The sequence below is a fragment of the Taudactylus pleione genome, unplaced genomic scaffold, assembly GCF_031769625.1.
Source record: "Taudactylus pleione unplaced genomic scaffold, aTauple2 ptg000322l, whole genome shotgun sequence".
NCBI lineage: Eukaryota > Metazoa > Chordata > Amphibia > Anura > Myobatrachidae > Taudactylus > Taudactylus pleione.
In genome coordinates, this window is record NW_028284723.1 from 1,124,105 (window position 1) to 1,138,508 (window position 14,404).

The window sequence follows — 14,404 nt, forward strand, 5'->3', positions numbered from 1 at the left end:
GCTGGTGTGGGTTCTTTAAATTTTATTTAGTTGCAGCAGTCTTTAAAATGTATTTTTGTGTTTAGGTTTTGGTATTTAGTGGTTGTGATGCATAGTATCTGCCTTTTTGTTGTAGTTTTCCCTCCCTCCCACCTTAGTTTAGGTTCGGTCACTGTGGTTGTGTGTGGCAGTAAGGAACGGTAATCTGGTTGTTGCAGTTAAGCATTAGGTTAAGTGGGTGCGCTCTCCTTGTAGGAGGACACATTGTAGGCCTATTCTCCTGTCCTGGAAAGGAGTACATCACATAAGCGGGTGGGATTTATGGCAAGTGGTGAGTTGAACACCAATGTTTGGCTTTGTGCGCATGTTTGTTGTCCTATCCGTCCTTTAATGCCGCCACCAATTTGAATTATTACTATTTAAAAAATTTTACATAAATTATTATTTTTTTTACAATATATATTAGGGATCGAGACAACCGGATTAGGGATCGAAACAACCGGATTAGACAAGAACGCCAATAAGTAAAACAGTGCTAATTTATAGTCCGTATCACCTACCTTAAAGCCTGTTATATTAGGGTTAAGTTTAATTGTACACGCGAGGGCCTCTATACATAAAATAAAAATAATGGGGGAAAGGGGACCTCCCTGTCTAGTGTCATTATCGCTTAGAACCGGGTCCGAAAGGGTCCCGTTAATCTTAATCCGATCAGTAGGAAAGCGATAAAGTGCTAATATCCATTGGAGACTCACAGGACCAAGACCCAGGTGTCTCAAAACCCCTTCCATGAATATCCAGCTGATTGTATCGAAAGTCTTCTCGGCATCTGTTGAAAGCATCACCACAGGAATAGGGCCACCTGAAGCCAGATGAATAATATCTATAGCTTTAGTGGTATTGACCCGTGCCTCCCTCCCGGGTACAGAACCTACTTGATAAGAGTGTATTAAGTTATGGAGCAACGTCTTAATTCTATTAGCAATAACTTTTGCAAACAATTTAACGTCAGTATTGGGGAGGGAGATAGGGCGATAACTAGTGCACTTGGCCGGGTCTTTACCAGTCTTGGGGATAACCGTTATGTGGGCTTCCAGTTATTGAGGAGAAAACCCACACTTGTCTGTAATTGCATTGATGGCTCGAAGCATTTTAGGCAAAAGAGAATCCTTGAAAAGTTTATAATAAATTATAGGAAAGTCATCCGGACTTTTTCCGGAAAGGCATGTCTTTAAGGGCTGTCTCGAGCTCCAAAAGATAGAAATGAGAGTCTAACTAGACGCTTTCTTCCTCTAATAATCTAGGAAGGCCAGATTCTCGGAGGTATTGATTAAAGATAGGTATAAGGTTTTGCGCTAATGAGTAGTAGCTGCTGAACACCTGAAAGGTATCCCAACCTTCCTAAATAATAGGAAATATGTATAGTTGGTGTCCGCGCTCTGAGGTCTGATGATGTTCTATAATATACAGTCCTAGTGTATTAGTTGAAATGTGAGGACCTAAGTGAGTAAAAATAATGGTGGGTTCTAGTATATATGTTGTGTTCAGTGGACCAATAGTCCAAGTCTTGCTTATGCAGTCCTGGTGTAAACCACCTGTATAGTACTGTGGGATGGCTGTTCTTAGAACATTAGTCCCAGTGATACAAACTGATTTGCTATAACTTTAGGCAGTGTGTTCATCTGTATATGCATCAAAGGTCAGAATGATGGTATCAAAAGTTAATGGTATATTGTTCGTAATAAAGATGTACTGTAGATGTAGTCTCCCCTGGAGTGGAGTGGCAGTTTCCTGGTACAGAGACCATTGGAGAGGGGGGAATACATCTACAGTACATCTTTATTATGAACAATATACCGTTAACTTTTGATACCATCATTCTGAACTTTGAGGTCCCTTAGGGAAAGCTTATTGGTAATATCTGACTGAAACATACATGAATAATATAACACAAATAATGCAATAACACATTTAAAAGGATATGCAATCGGAGTAGGACCAAAAGGAAGGATTAGACTCGCCAGTTTCCATACAGGGCACCCTCCAGGAACATAACAAAAAAAGATGAGAAACAGCAAGGGAGAGAAACAAAGAAAATTCTTTCTCAATAGAAACATCTGGAAAGTACATTGAGTCCCCTTGCTAGGTGTATGGAAGGCAGTTCAGAATATATGAAGACCATCACTAGGAAGCCAGGGGCACAGACTTGCGGTGGTTAGTAGGAGGTTTCGGGTTGCGACACACCAGTTGCCAGTCATTGTTAGGATGAGAAAGCTCTGGCAGGATAGAACCCAAAAGAGACTCTTGCCAGTCCGGAAGGGACACCAAAGGAATGCTCAGGGTGGAACAGAAGGAGGGGAGGTCAGCTGAGTCTTTGAAGGTGGACAACTTGCCGTTGTGGCAGACTTGAAGGCTGAAAGGGAATCCCCATCTGTATTTGATCTCGAGCTTCCGTAGTTCGGCAGTAAGAGGTTGTAAAGCCCTGCTTTTGTGACATCCAAACGACGTAGGATATCCTCATTCTGGGAATAATAATGTAGCCGGCAGATAATATCTCTCGGGTGGTCTGACGAGGCTCCTCTGGGACGCAAGGCATGATGGCCTCTATCATACTCTATCTGAGAGTTGGGATCTCGGCCCAGGAGGTCGTTGAAGACCTTGGTGAGGAAGTCAACAAGGCCCTGTGTCGAGATATCTTCCGACACCCCTCTGATCCACAAATTATTCCGCCTCCAAGTCATCAAGGCGATGAAATTGCTGAAATACAACTGATTGTCTGAGGACGGTCGCATGGAGGGCATTATGCGCAGCAGCGGAGTCGGAGGTGAAATCTTCTAAGGAGTCAAGACGATTGCCGAGATGGGATAAGTCCACTTGAACCGACGCAATTTCAGAGCGAACAGTTTCATGATCCTACATTCCAACTGCTCAAAATCTTGTTTAGTTGGCATGGTCCAAAGCATCTCCAGGACCTGTGAGTTCCTACCTGGCCCCAGGGTAGTGTCTGGACCCATGGAAGAATCTTCAGTCAAGGAGGGAGAGTCAGAGGCCAGTGAAAGTCTGGGAAAGGACTGGACAGAGGACTCCCCTGCCTGGGCAAAGCCCTGGGGTCTGAGAAAATGTTGCAAATCGGAGAAAAAAGAGGTAGTTATGAGGCAGGCAGAGTCTTTCTTCTGGGATCTTTTCTGTTCCATCTTTTCCTACCTCTCACTATGTGGCAAGTAGTAGAGAACAGTGGGAGGGCAATAAAGAAAAGGAAAGAAGGCACCGATGATTCAAAACGTGAGTAGAGTATATCGCGATCAGGGTCGGCGTTGGCCCATCCCCCTTAGAAAATGGCTAGGCCGACATCAGCATATGAAAGTGTAATCAGTGGGTTAAATAGTTAATCTCTACATAAGCATAAGTTGAAACACACATATATACCCCTTGCTAGGCCTCTTCACAGAGGTTTGAAAAGAGATTGTACAAGTTGCAGTCTATGGACAGAATGGTCAAATGACCTTTTGGGGTCAAAGAAGATATAAATTGAGGCCTAGCTCTACCTGTCATTTCTATTGCAACTATAAGTATAATGAGCCATTCATAGCTTCTATGTTCTTATCAGTTAGCTACATTCCATTGTAGCTTGGTAGAGATGCTATGCATTATGGGTAACTGTTAGCGAAGTCCATACTCTACACACAGAAGAGGTTCATCTCCAAACATACTCTGATACGTCATTAGTATCTCTTTTGTCTGAATATCTTAGTGCTTACAGAGCATGTGCAAGAGAGATAAGTTTGGTCAATGCTATGCTGGACCAATGAGTGCTTGATACCTAGCACTGTATGTAATTAATATGGGCTTAATATCCGGCAAGCCAACACCCCATACTAAGGTATATAAACCAGAGGTACACAAAGGACCCATTAGCTCATGCACGGATCTCAGTCTGCAGAAGAGGTGCCTGCAATGTAAATTTAATAACCTGGGCGTTGTGAAACGAGGGCTCCCCAGAGAAGATAAGATGAAGTACATCTTATGCTGAAGATGATGATTTACCGGTGTCATCTGAATACATAGACAAAAGTTAAGTATACAGTATACTTTGTATGTTGTTTGTTTATTGTTTGTTTGTTACTTGTAAATAAAGTGTGTACATTTGTACTCACTCATTTTGGTCACATGGGTACTATTTCATTTCGATCAGAACGAAACCCACCATTATGCACTTGGTGTCAAGAAGTGGGATCGGAAGGGATAATTAATTTGTGACCAATTGACTGATTCTGTAAAACAAAAAAGTGCAAAATGATGTTTTGCTTTTTCTCTGCTGACCTGTATATTGTGTTGTAATGTTTTCTCTGTCTCATTCCTATGAGAAAAGAGTGATTTAGCTTAAATCACATTGTATGTTGTTTTGTCTTTTTCTTTTAAAAAAAAAAAAGAAAATTGAGAAAAATGCTTTGCAAATTTTTGAAACATGTGAAAAATGCCAAGGGTAGATTACAGAATAAGTTCAAGAAATTTCAGAAATGTGTTAAAAAATCTCGGATTAATCCAACTTCTTTTGCCTTTACAAAGTTGTAGTGACTTGAGCTTTTTGAAAGCTACCGATTTTGAATCAGATGAAATGCCATTTTGTGTTTCTGAGGATTCTGCCAGTCTGCCTTTGACAAATTCCATAGGGAGGGGGAGAGAATCCCCACACACAAGAGTTAAAATGTCAACTGGTGATTTATTACACACATCTTGCATAGAAATATGTGAGCTTGAAATACAAAGAGAAGTGTGTGAAGTTACACAGAAAGAACTTGAAAAGGAAATAAAACAATGTATTCACACTACAGAAAATATGTTTGATTAGACAAATGATTCTGTGATGAAAACTTCTGATTTCACAAAATGCAAACAAAATGTTGAAATCCATGAATGCAGGGAATATGTCCAGAAATCAGATTCAAACTTGAATGCAGATGAGGTTTCTGATAACATGCCATTGGTTAGTGATACTGTTGAGGTGAATGATGGTATGCAAGTATTGAATAGGACTGTCCCGCTTGCCATGCACTGTGAACTGATTGAAAAAAAGAATGTGTTTGCATGGCCATTGAAAGGGGTGTCGCTAAGTGAAGGGGTGGTGATGATGCCTTTTGCCTTGCCCAATGAGACATGGGCATTGCCCAAAGCCAAGAGGTGGGAATATAGTAGGATTTCATTAAATGACCATGCCCCTGAGACTGAAGACTTCCCCCATGACAACATTAAATTTACATGGCATAATCAACGTGTCATTGTTGAATTTGAAAATGCAAAAAGTTAACAAAATGTGTTTTCTGATGAAACATAAATTGCAAATGATGTTCATGGTTTACTTGCTCATTGTGAAGGAGGGGTTGCTGGATACACACTGATTAACCACAAGGGGCATACATGCAGTGCAGACACACTGACTGTGGGTTTGTTTTGTGACAAAGTTGCAGATTTTGTGTTTGGTAATGAAATTTGCATCCCAGTGTATTTCCTTACAAAGCCTTACCAGCCAAAGGTTTTGAAGCAGCTGAAAGACACACAGTTGCTAACGACAACAGCAGAAACTCTCATGCTGATTGAGTAGATTAAAGCACTACTGGCTGGCCGAGTAAAATTTAAACCAATGTTTGAACTGTCCATACTGGATTTCTTTATGATCACAGCTCCACGGTGGTAGGAAGATTTCCAAGACAGAGAGCATTATTGGTTCATGGACTATGGTGCTACCTGCACCCACACAGGATTGTTGTGGATTTTCTGAAGCAAAGCAGCTATCTTTACAAGCTGACAGCAGACAGACAGGGGCTAGCGAACTTGTTGCATCTATGACTGTTTTCAGGGCACTGACAAGACTGGATGCCCTGTAAGTCTTCACACTGAGAAATGGACAATTGACACAAAGTCTATTTGTGCTGCTGTCCAAAGCTGGAAGATCGACGTGGGACATGCTGATACACACACCTACAGCTTCAATGGTGTGTTCACAAGTGAACTGAGCACAGAACATGGTGTGCAATTCACCGCAAAGACAGCACTGATGGTGCCAGAACTGTTAAGCCATGACGGAGCTGACGCTGCATTCGAGCAAGCTCAAATCAAAGGGATTCCTTATATCCAAACCATGGTCAGAGACTTTGCAAAAACCTGTTACATTTGCCAACCGCTGGAAATGTGGCTTACCTTGCCTACTACTGATAAAGGCCTCATATACTATGAAATGACTGCACAAGTCTGGCAGTTTGAATTCATTGTTTGCCACCAAGAAGATGGAGGACAAGTGCTGTACTGAACAGCTACAGAACACTGTCATTCAGGAGTGAAGTTGTCTCAAGCAGAGTGATACAAGATAAGAGACTTTCCCGAAGATGTGACACAGACTGATTTGTTGACATTATGGGATGTCCAAGAAGATTCAAGCAGACAACAACACCCATTTTACAGAAACAACATGGAGTATGTTGGGTTTTTCTATGCTTCAAACCATTCACAAAACTGACCTCAGTATGATTGAATGAATGGATGTGTTGTTTAGGAAACAGGAATGTTCATATACAGTCAGGTGAATAAATATTGGGACACTGAAAGAATTTTCATATTTTGGCCTTTATTCACCACCACAATGGTTTGAAATGAAGCAAACAAGATGTGCTTTAACTGCAGACTTTCAGATTTAATTTGAGGGTAATTACATCCAAATCAGATGAACGGTTTCTATATGTGCCTCCCACTTTTTAAGGGGCCAAAAGTAATGGGACTATCAACTCAAAAGCTATTTCATGGACAGGTGTGGGCTATTCCCTCGTTATTTCATTATCAATTACGCAGGTAAAAGGTCTGGACTTGTTTCTAGGTGTGACATTTGCATTTGGAATCAGTTGCTGTCGACTCTCAATAGGAGATCCAAAGAGCTGTCACTATCAGTGAAGCAAGCCATCATTAGGCTGAAAAATCAAAACAAACCCATCAGAGAGATAGCAAAAACATTAGGCATGGCCAAATAAACTGTTTGTAACATTCTTAAAAAGAAAGAACGCACCGGAGAGCTCAGCAACACCAAAAGACCCGGAAGACCACGGAAAACAACTGTGGTGGATGACAGAAGAATTATTTCCGTGGTGAAGAAAAACCCTTTCACAACAGTTGGCCAAATCAAGAACACTCTCCAGGAGGTAGGTGTATATGTGTCAAAGTCAACAATCAAGAGAAGACTTCACAAGAGTGAATATAGAGGGTTCATCACAAGATGTAAACCATTGGTGAGCCACAAAAACAGGAAGACCAGATTAGAGTTTGCCAAACAACATCTAAAAAAGCCATTACAGTTCTGGAACAACATCCTATGGACAGATGAGACAAAGATCAACTTGTTCCAGAGTGATGGGAAGAGAAGAGTATGGAGAAGGAAAGGAACTGCTCATGATCCAAAACATACCACCTCATCAGTGAAGCATGGTGGTGGTAGTGTCATGGCGTGGGCATGTATGGCTGCCAATGAAACTGGTTCCCTTGTATTTATTGATGATGTGACTGCTGACAAAAGCAGCAGAGTGAATTCTGAAGTGTTTAGGGCAATATTATATGCTCATATTCAGTCAAATGCTTCAGAACTCATTGGATGGCGCTTCACAGTGCAGATGGACAATGACCCGAAGCATACTGCAAAAGCAACCAAAGAGTTTTTTAAGGCTAAAACTGGAATGTTATGCAATGGCCAAGTCAATACCCTGACCTGAATCTGATTGAGCATGCATTTCACTTGATGAAGACAAAACTGAAGGGAAAATGCCCCAAGAACAAGCAGGAACTGAAGACATTTGCAGTAGAGGCCTGGCAGAGCATCACCAGGGATGAAACCCAGCGTCTGGTGATGTCTATGCGTTCCAGACTTCAGGCTGTAATTGCCTGCAAAGAATTTGCAACAAAGTATTAAAAATTGAAAGTTAGATTTAGGATTGTTTAGTTTGTCCCATTACTTTTGGCCCCTTAAAAAGTGGGAGGCACATATAGAAACCGTTGTATTTCCTACACGGTTCACCTGATTTGGATGTAATTACCCTCAAATTAAATCTGAAAGTCTGCAGTTAAAGCACATCTTGTTTGTTTCATTTCAAAGCCATTGTGGTGGTGAATAGAGGCCAATATATGAAAATTCTGTCAAATGTCCAAATATTTATGCACCTGACTGTACTTATAGTTGCAGTGGGGAGACCATTCTAGACCCCCCAAAATGGATAAGTTAGTTAGCAGGACCGTAGGGATGCAGTCAGGAATCCGACGATCTAAATGCCAACCAGTCGGCATCCCGACTGTCTAATCTGGGCAAGTGTCTAATGACCGGCGTCGAAATCCTGACACCTGTCATTAGACCTACGCTGGGAGCCCGACACCCGGCTTACCGATCGAAAGAAAGTCGAGAGCCGGGTGCAAACAGCCGCAGAGGGGGGGAGGGTTAGGGGCTCCCGGGGTGGGGGGATTGAGGGTTAGGCACCCCCCAGGAGGTTAGGTTAGGGGAAGGGGGGTTTGGGACCCCCGGGGGGAGGTTAGGGTTAGGCACCCCCCTGGGAGACTTAGGGTTAGGCTGCGGGGAAGGGGAGGGGTTAGGTTTAGGCACTTAGAGGGGGGTTAGGCACTTGGGGGGGAGGTTAGGGTTTAGGCACCCCTAAGGGAGGGTATTGGGGGCAGGTTAGGTAATAGAGAAAATACTTACCTGTCGGGATCTTCACTGCCGGGTTTCCATGCAGCCAGCGGTAAATCGTACTATTCCGGACCGTATAGAAGGCTGTTTGTGGGCATTAGGAAGGTACTGTAGGTTTTTAAATGGTGTCAAATGGCTGATATGTGTTGTTGTTTTTTAAATGCAAAAAAATGCTAAAAAAAATCCTTTTCGTTTAATCTCAAACGAATTAAACGAAAAAAGAAAAGAAAAAAATAAGAAAAAGGGTGATTTTGGGGTACTTTGAGGTCACTACAAAATGTAAAAATAATGTACAAAAACAATTATTTTTCAACTAAAAAAATATTGTAATTAAAGTTGGAGTGCCTGAACTAATGAAAAAGTTGATTTTAGGGTAATTTGAGTACAATTTTTTTTAAATCCCCAGAAATTACATGTAATTATTGGACTAATTAAGCTAATTAGAAGCTTTCAATTGCCTAATTAGTCATTATGGGGGTGTCCAAAGGGTCCAGTGTCCCGACATTTTAACCTTAAAATAAAGATTTTCCTTTCCATCTCTCACCCTCAGGGAGGTGCGAATGGAAAAATGCGAATTCAGTCTGGGGGTTTCTCCTGGCGACATTTATATAAACTGGGGGATAGATATTTATCTTTTTTTTTTTTAACAAACGTATCTCCATCTCCAGATGATGATAAGTAGACTTTCCCCTTCAGTACCTTACTGTCGGCACTACATTCCCATATACTGAGCCTGATTCAGAGGCAGTTGCAGCATCGATGTCGGGTGCAAGTGGCCGATGTTTGAATTTGGACGCAGAGAGAGGCAATTTTGGGGGCATCCCTGGGGTGTAACAGGAGGATGGCTAGACAGCTGCATACCTGGCAATTACCTGGGTTAAATGTTTGGTTACAGCTCAGAGCAATAACATATTTCATAATAGCCCCCCTAGTTTTTTGTTATCGTAAGTACTTGTAGCTTCTTGTTTCTGGAACTAGTTCGTTATTATTATGAATAATTATACAAAGAGAAGGTGCATGTACTGCATACCGTTGTGTACCTTAAGGATGAAAAGGTCTATCTATATTTATCTATATTTTGCGAAGTAGAAAAAGGATGACTGACATTGCATCATTATGTGTGCGAGTGACGCTTGATCACTCCCTGCCAAAGAGCATAATACTTTAGAGGTTACACCAAATAAAGGAGCTGATAACTTGTGAGATTTAAAATCAGATTAACCAGTATAAACCACCAAAATAACGTGGAGGTTTTACATATCTCTACTATATAAAAGCGAAAATTTGTCCTTCTGTCTTTCTATACAAATCCACAGTTTACAAGCCAAGATCGTGAAATTTTACATACGAGTGTAAAATTTTTGCAGGACGCTCATTGTGGGGCCTTGTACTCAGTACTGCTGTCTGCTGCCTCCAGTGGTGATATTGAACTTTCTTATCTCTACTATTTATACTATTTATGTCCTTTTGTCCTTCTGTCTTTCTATACAAATCCAGTTTACAAGCCAAGATCGTGAAATTTTACATACGAGCGTATTAAAACACGCCCGAGGCAACTAAAACAATTTCAAATAAAAATTAATTACTGTTCATTTTTAATTAATTAAAAAACACAATTTTGGCTGTACGTTTATTGTGGGGCCTCACGGCATATGGGTAGGGCCTCGGAGCAAGCGTTTTGTGTTGTCATGTTTTGTCATGATCTTAATGTTTATTATCGAAGAGGGCTTTAGCAGGCTTTCCCAGCATTCTCAGCTCTCTGACTATACCAAATTACGCATCAACATTGACTTCTTTCTTCCAACTGTGTCAAAATGATGACTTTGCAAGGATCCTGCTGTACTGTGAGCTGCCAAAATATTACACATGGAATGATTCTGGAAACGTTTTTATGCGCAGAAAACAGGGAGTCGCTGTAGATGGTCATCCTGGTATCAGAGCAACAGAAGCTCTTGGCCGTGTTTACACTGTACATTCGACACATTTTTAATGCTTCTATCTCCGAAGTTTGCTTTACACCGTTACAGGTCCTACTTCCTTCGAAGACCTTAGGACTGTTGATGGGGAAGTTTGTCACACTTTTCGTGAGGCCTGCCTAAGGACAGGTTTGTTGGAGGATGATGTGTAAACAAACATTCTTATAATCCCGGGCAATGCCGGGTACTCCAGCTAGTAAACAATAAAATATTGTATGAACAAAACAATGCACAGGTATTGTTAATTACTGTAGTGCTGGCCATATGGGCTGTGTATGCTGGGAGGAGGAACAGGATCCTCCAGATCCCTCTCGAGTACCCCACACTGACGCATGCTTAGGTGACAGCCGTGCAGGCACAGTAGGCGCACAGATACCAAACCCGGAAGCAACTCTTCACCAGGACGGACTTTTATCTTATTAATTAGAGTGAAAATTTCCATTTTGCAAATTTAGGCCCGTATTCAATTACAGGCGAAAAGCCGTTTTCATCTGTTTTTTGGAGATGTTTTCGCCTGAAAACTTATCTCCAAATTCAATTCCAGGTGGTTTTCACCTAAGCGGAAACTCAATGAGCAGCATGTACTAAGGTCACCGCAACCTTACTAACCACATATGTACTAACATATGCGATTAGTATCACAAAGGACAGCTCCCCGCCCCCTCCGAGCTCCGGCAACTTCCTGCTGGTGACTTGTGCTGGAAGTCTCGGGCTCCTCCTCCTCCCTGCACCCGGAAGATTAGAAGGAGGAGGCGGAGGACCCAGGAGGAGCACGGGCCAGCACACAGGACACTCAGGTGAGTGAGGGCCAGAGATAGGCAACTGCGGGGTGGCTAGGCGGCGAAGCGTCTGGTGCGGGATGCGGTAAGAAGCCCATAGGCTGCTATAGGGTAACGCCAGGTTTTTCTGGCATTACCCTCTGCACCGATAAGAGGGTGGCTGGGGCTTAGTACATATGGAAATGCGGTAAAAAAAAGAAAACTGTGCTTTTACTGCATTTTTCCTTTAGTACATCCCGCCCAATACATTGAAATAGGAGAAATAGTTTCTACATTGAATAGCAGGAGATAAAAAGTGCAAAATCTTTATTTTGGTGTGCAAACATGGGGAAACGACTCAGAACCCTTAGGACATCCCCCCAAAGGACAATTCAGCCAAAAAAAATAAAAAAAAATACCTCAGAACACCCCAAAAAACGCATGTCATTTTTAGGTCGAAAAATTTAAAAAGTGGGGGGACAAGTATAAAAACTAGCAAAATAGGGTTCTTGGGGTGCTGTAAGGAGGGGCCAAGTGTTTTTGGGATTGCAGGTGCATGTATGAGGGTGGCTTTTCACGTTTTTTAAAAGTTCACTTTAGAGACATAAAAATATGCTAGCACCCATTTTCAAGTACCCCAAATTTGACTGGACTACTTATTTTCACACAAAAAAACCTGCTTTATGCCATTCTTCACCACTTTCCCATAAACGTTAATAGCAAGCAACTAACACCACTTAATGTAAGTACTCTAAATAGTTCAATTAGGACTATTAGTACACATCCTTAATGATTTCCTATGTCAGCCCATCTTTTCCTGGGGTACAGAGTGATTTCCCTCAATTCCTCCTGCACTTTCCACGATTCTGCTTTTGCCGATTCCCGTTTTCGCCTATTTCCGGACTGAATTAGGCGGAAAGCGAGGACGCGCACGGAGAGATTCCGCCTCTGAAACAGGCGAAGGAGGCGGAAAGTCGGACAGGCGAAACCTTTCCGTCTTTCTGCCGCTAACTGAATACGGGCCTTAGGCGTAAACTATTTGTCACATCTGCATTAAAAATGCAAATTGCAATACATATTCCCCTTAAAGTATAGAATACATGGGCTTCCTCTGCATGGACAATTTTTTTTATTTAGAATTATCACTACAATTTATAAATAAAATGTCACTAGGGTAGCTGTGAAATTCTGGCCTGCTGCTGTAAGTTACCTGTAACTTACGGCTTCACCTGGCCAATCTCTGCAGATCTGAAACATTAGAGTTGGGCTTTGTGTTCCACCAAAAAAAAGTAGTACGGTCACACATGAGAGCTGGAGGTGGTAGTACGGTCACAAATGAGAGCTAGGGGGTGGTAGTACGGTCACACATGAGAGCTGGGAGGTTGTAGTACGGTCACACATGAGAGCTGGAGGTGGCAGTACGGTCACACATGAGAGCTGGAGGGTAGTAGTATGGTCACACAAGATCTGAGAGGTTGTAGTACGGTCACACATGAGAGCTGGGAGGTTGTTGTACGGTCACACATGAGGGCTGGGGGGGTAGTATGGTCACACATGAGAGCTGGGGGGTAGTACGGTCACACGTGGGATCTGGGGGGTAGTAGTACGGTCACACAAGATCTGAGGGGTAGTAGTACGGTCACACATGAGAGCTGGGGTTGGCAGTATGGTCACACATGAGAGCTGGGGGTGGCAGTACGGTCACATGAGAGCTGGGGGTGGTACTGTAGTACGGTCACACATGAAAGCTGGGGATAGTAGTACAGTCACACGTGAGAGCTGGTGGTAGTAGTACAGTCGCAAATGAGAGCTGGGGTAGTAGTACGGTCACAAATGAGAGCTGGGGGTAGTAGTACGGTCACACGTGAGAGCTGAGGGTGGTAGTACGGTCACACGTGAGAGCTGGAGGTGGCAGTACGGTCACAAATGAGAGCTGGGGGTAGTAGTACGGTCACACATGAGAGCTGGGGGTAGTAGTACGGTCACACATGAGAGCTGGGGGTGATAGTATGGTCACACATGAGAGCTGGAGGTGGCAGTACAGTCACACATGAGAGCTGGGGGGTAGTATGGTCACACAAGATCTGGGGGGTGGTAGTATGATCACACATGAGAGCTGGGGTGGTAGTAGAACAGTCACACATGAGAGCTGGGGGGTAGTAGTACGGTCACACATGAGAGCTGGTGGTAGTAGTACAGTTACACATTAGAGCTGGGAGCAGTAGTACAGTCACACGTGAGAGCTGGGGGGGTAGTAGTACAGTCACACATGAGAGCTGGGGGGTAGTAGTACGGTCACACGTGAGCTGGTGGTAGTAGTACGGTCACACACGAGAGCTGGGGGTAGTAGTACAGTCACACGAGAGCTGGGGGTAGTAGTACAGTCACACGTGAGAGCTGGGGGGGTAGTACAGTCACACGTGAGAGCTGGGGGGGTAGTAGTACAGTTACACATGAGAGCTGGGGGTAGTAGTACAGTCACACGTGAGAGCTGGGGGGGTAGTAGTACAGTCACACTTGAGAGCTGGGGGGTAGTAGTACGGTCACACATGAGAGCTGGGGGTAGTAGTACGATCACACATGAGAGCTGGGGGTATTAGTAATAGCAGAGACACAGCAGGGGTGCAGGAGTTGTGACACACGTGGGACAGTACCTTTTGTAGCTTCCCTACAGGCTGATGTCATTGTCTGCTAGTGGCTGCTGATGTCAGTGCAGCCTCTTTACACGCTCTGGCTCCCTCTGCGGCAGCTACAGTCTGTGTCTGACATTCGGCGCCAGCGCGTAATTTACTGATACAAACTGGTCCTACAGGGCTCCGCCTCCTCTTAAGATACGTGTGAAACCAATATTGCTTCTGCAAATTACTGCACCACAGCTGCTGCTGCATATAGCCTGAGCCTCCCCAAACCACAAACAAGCAGCTTCAGCTACACCGGTACACCGCTGGGCTCTAGGTCCAGGTAAGTAGGCGGCACATGGC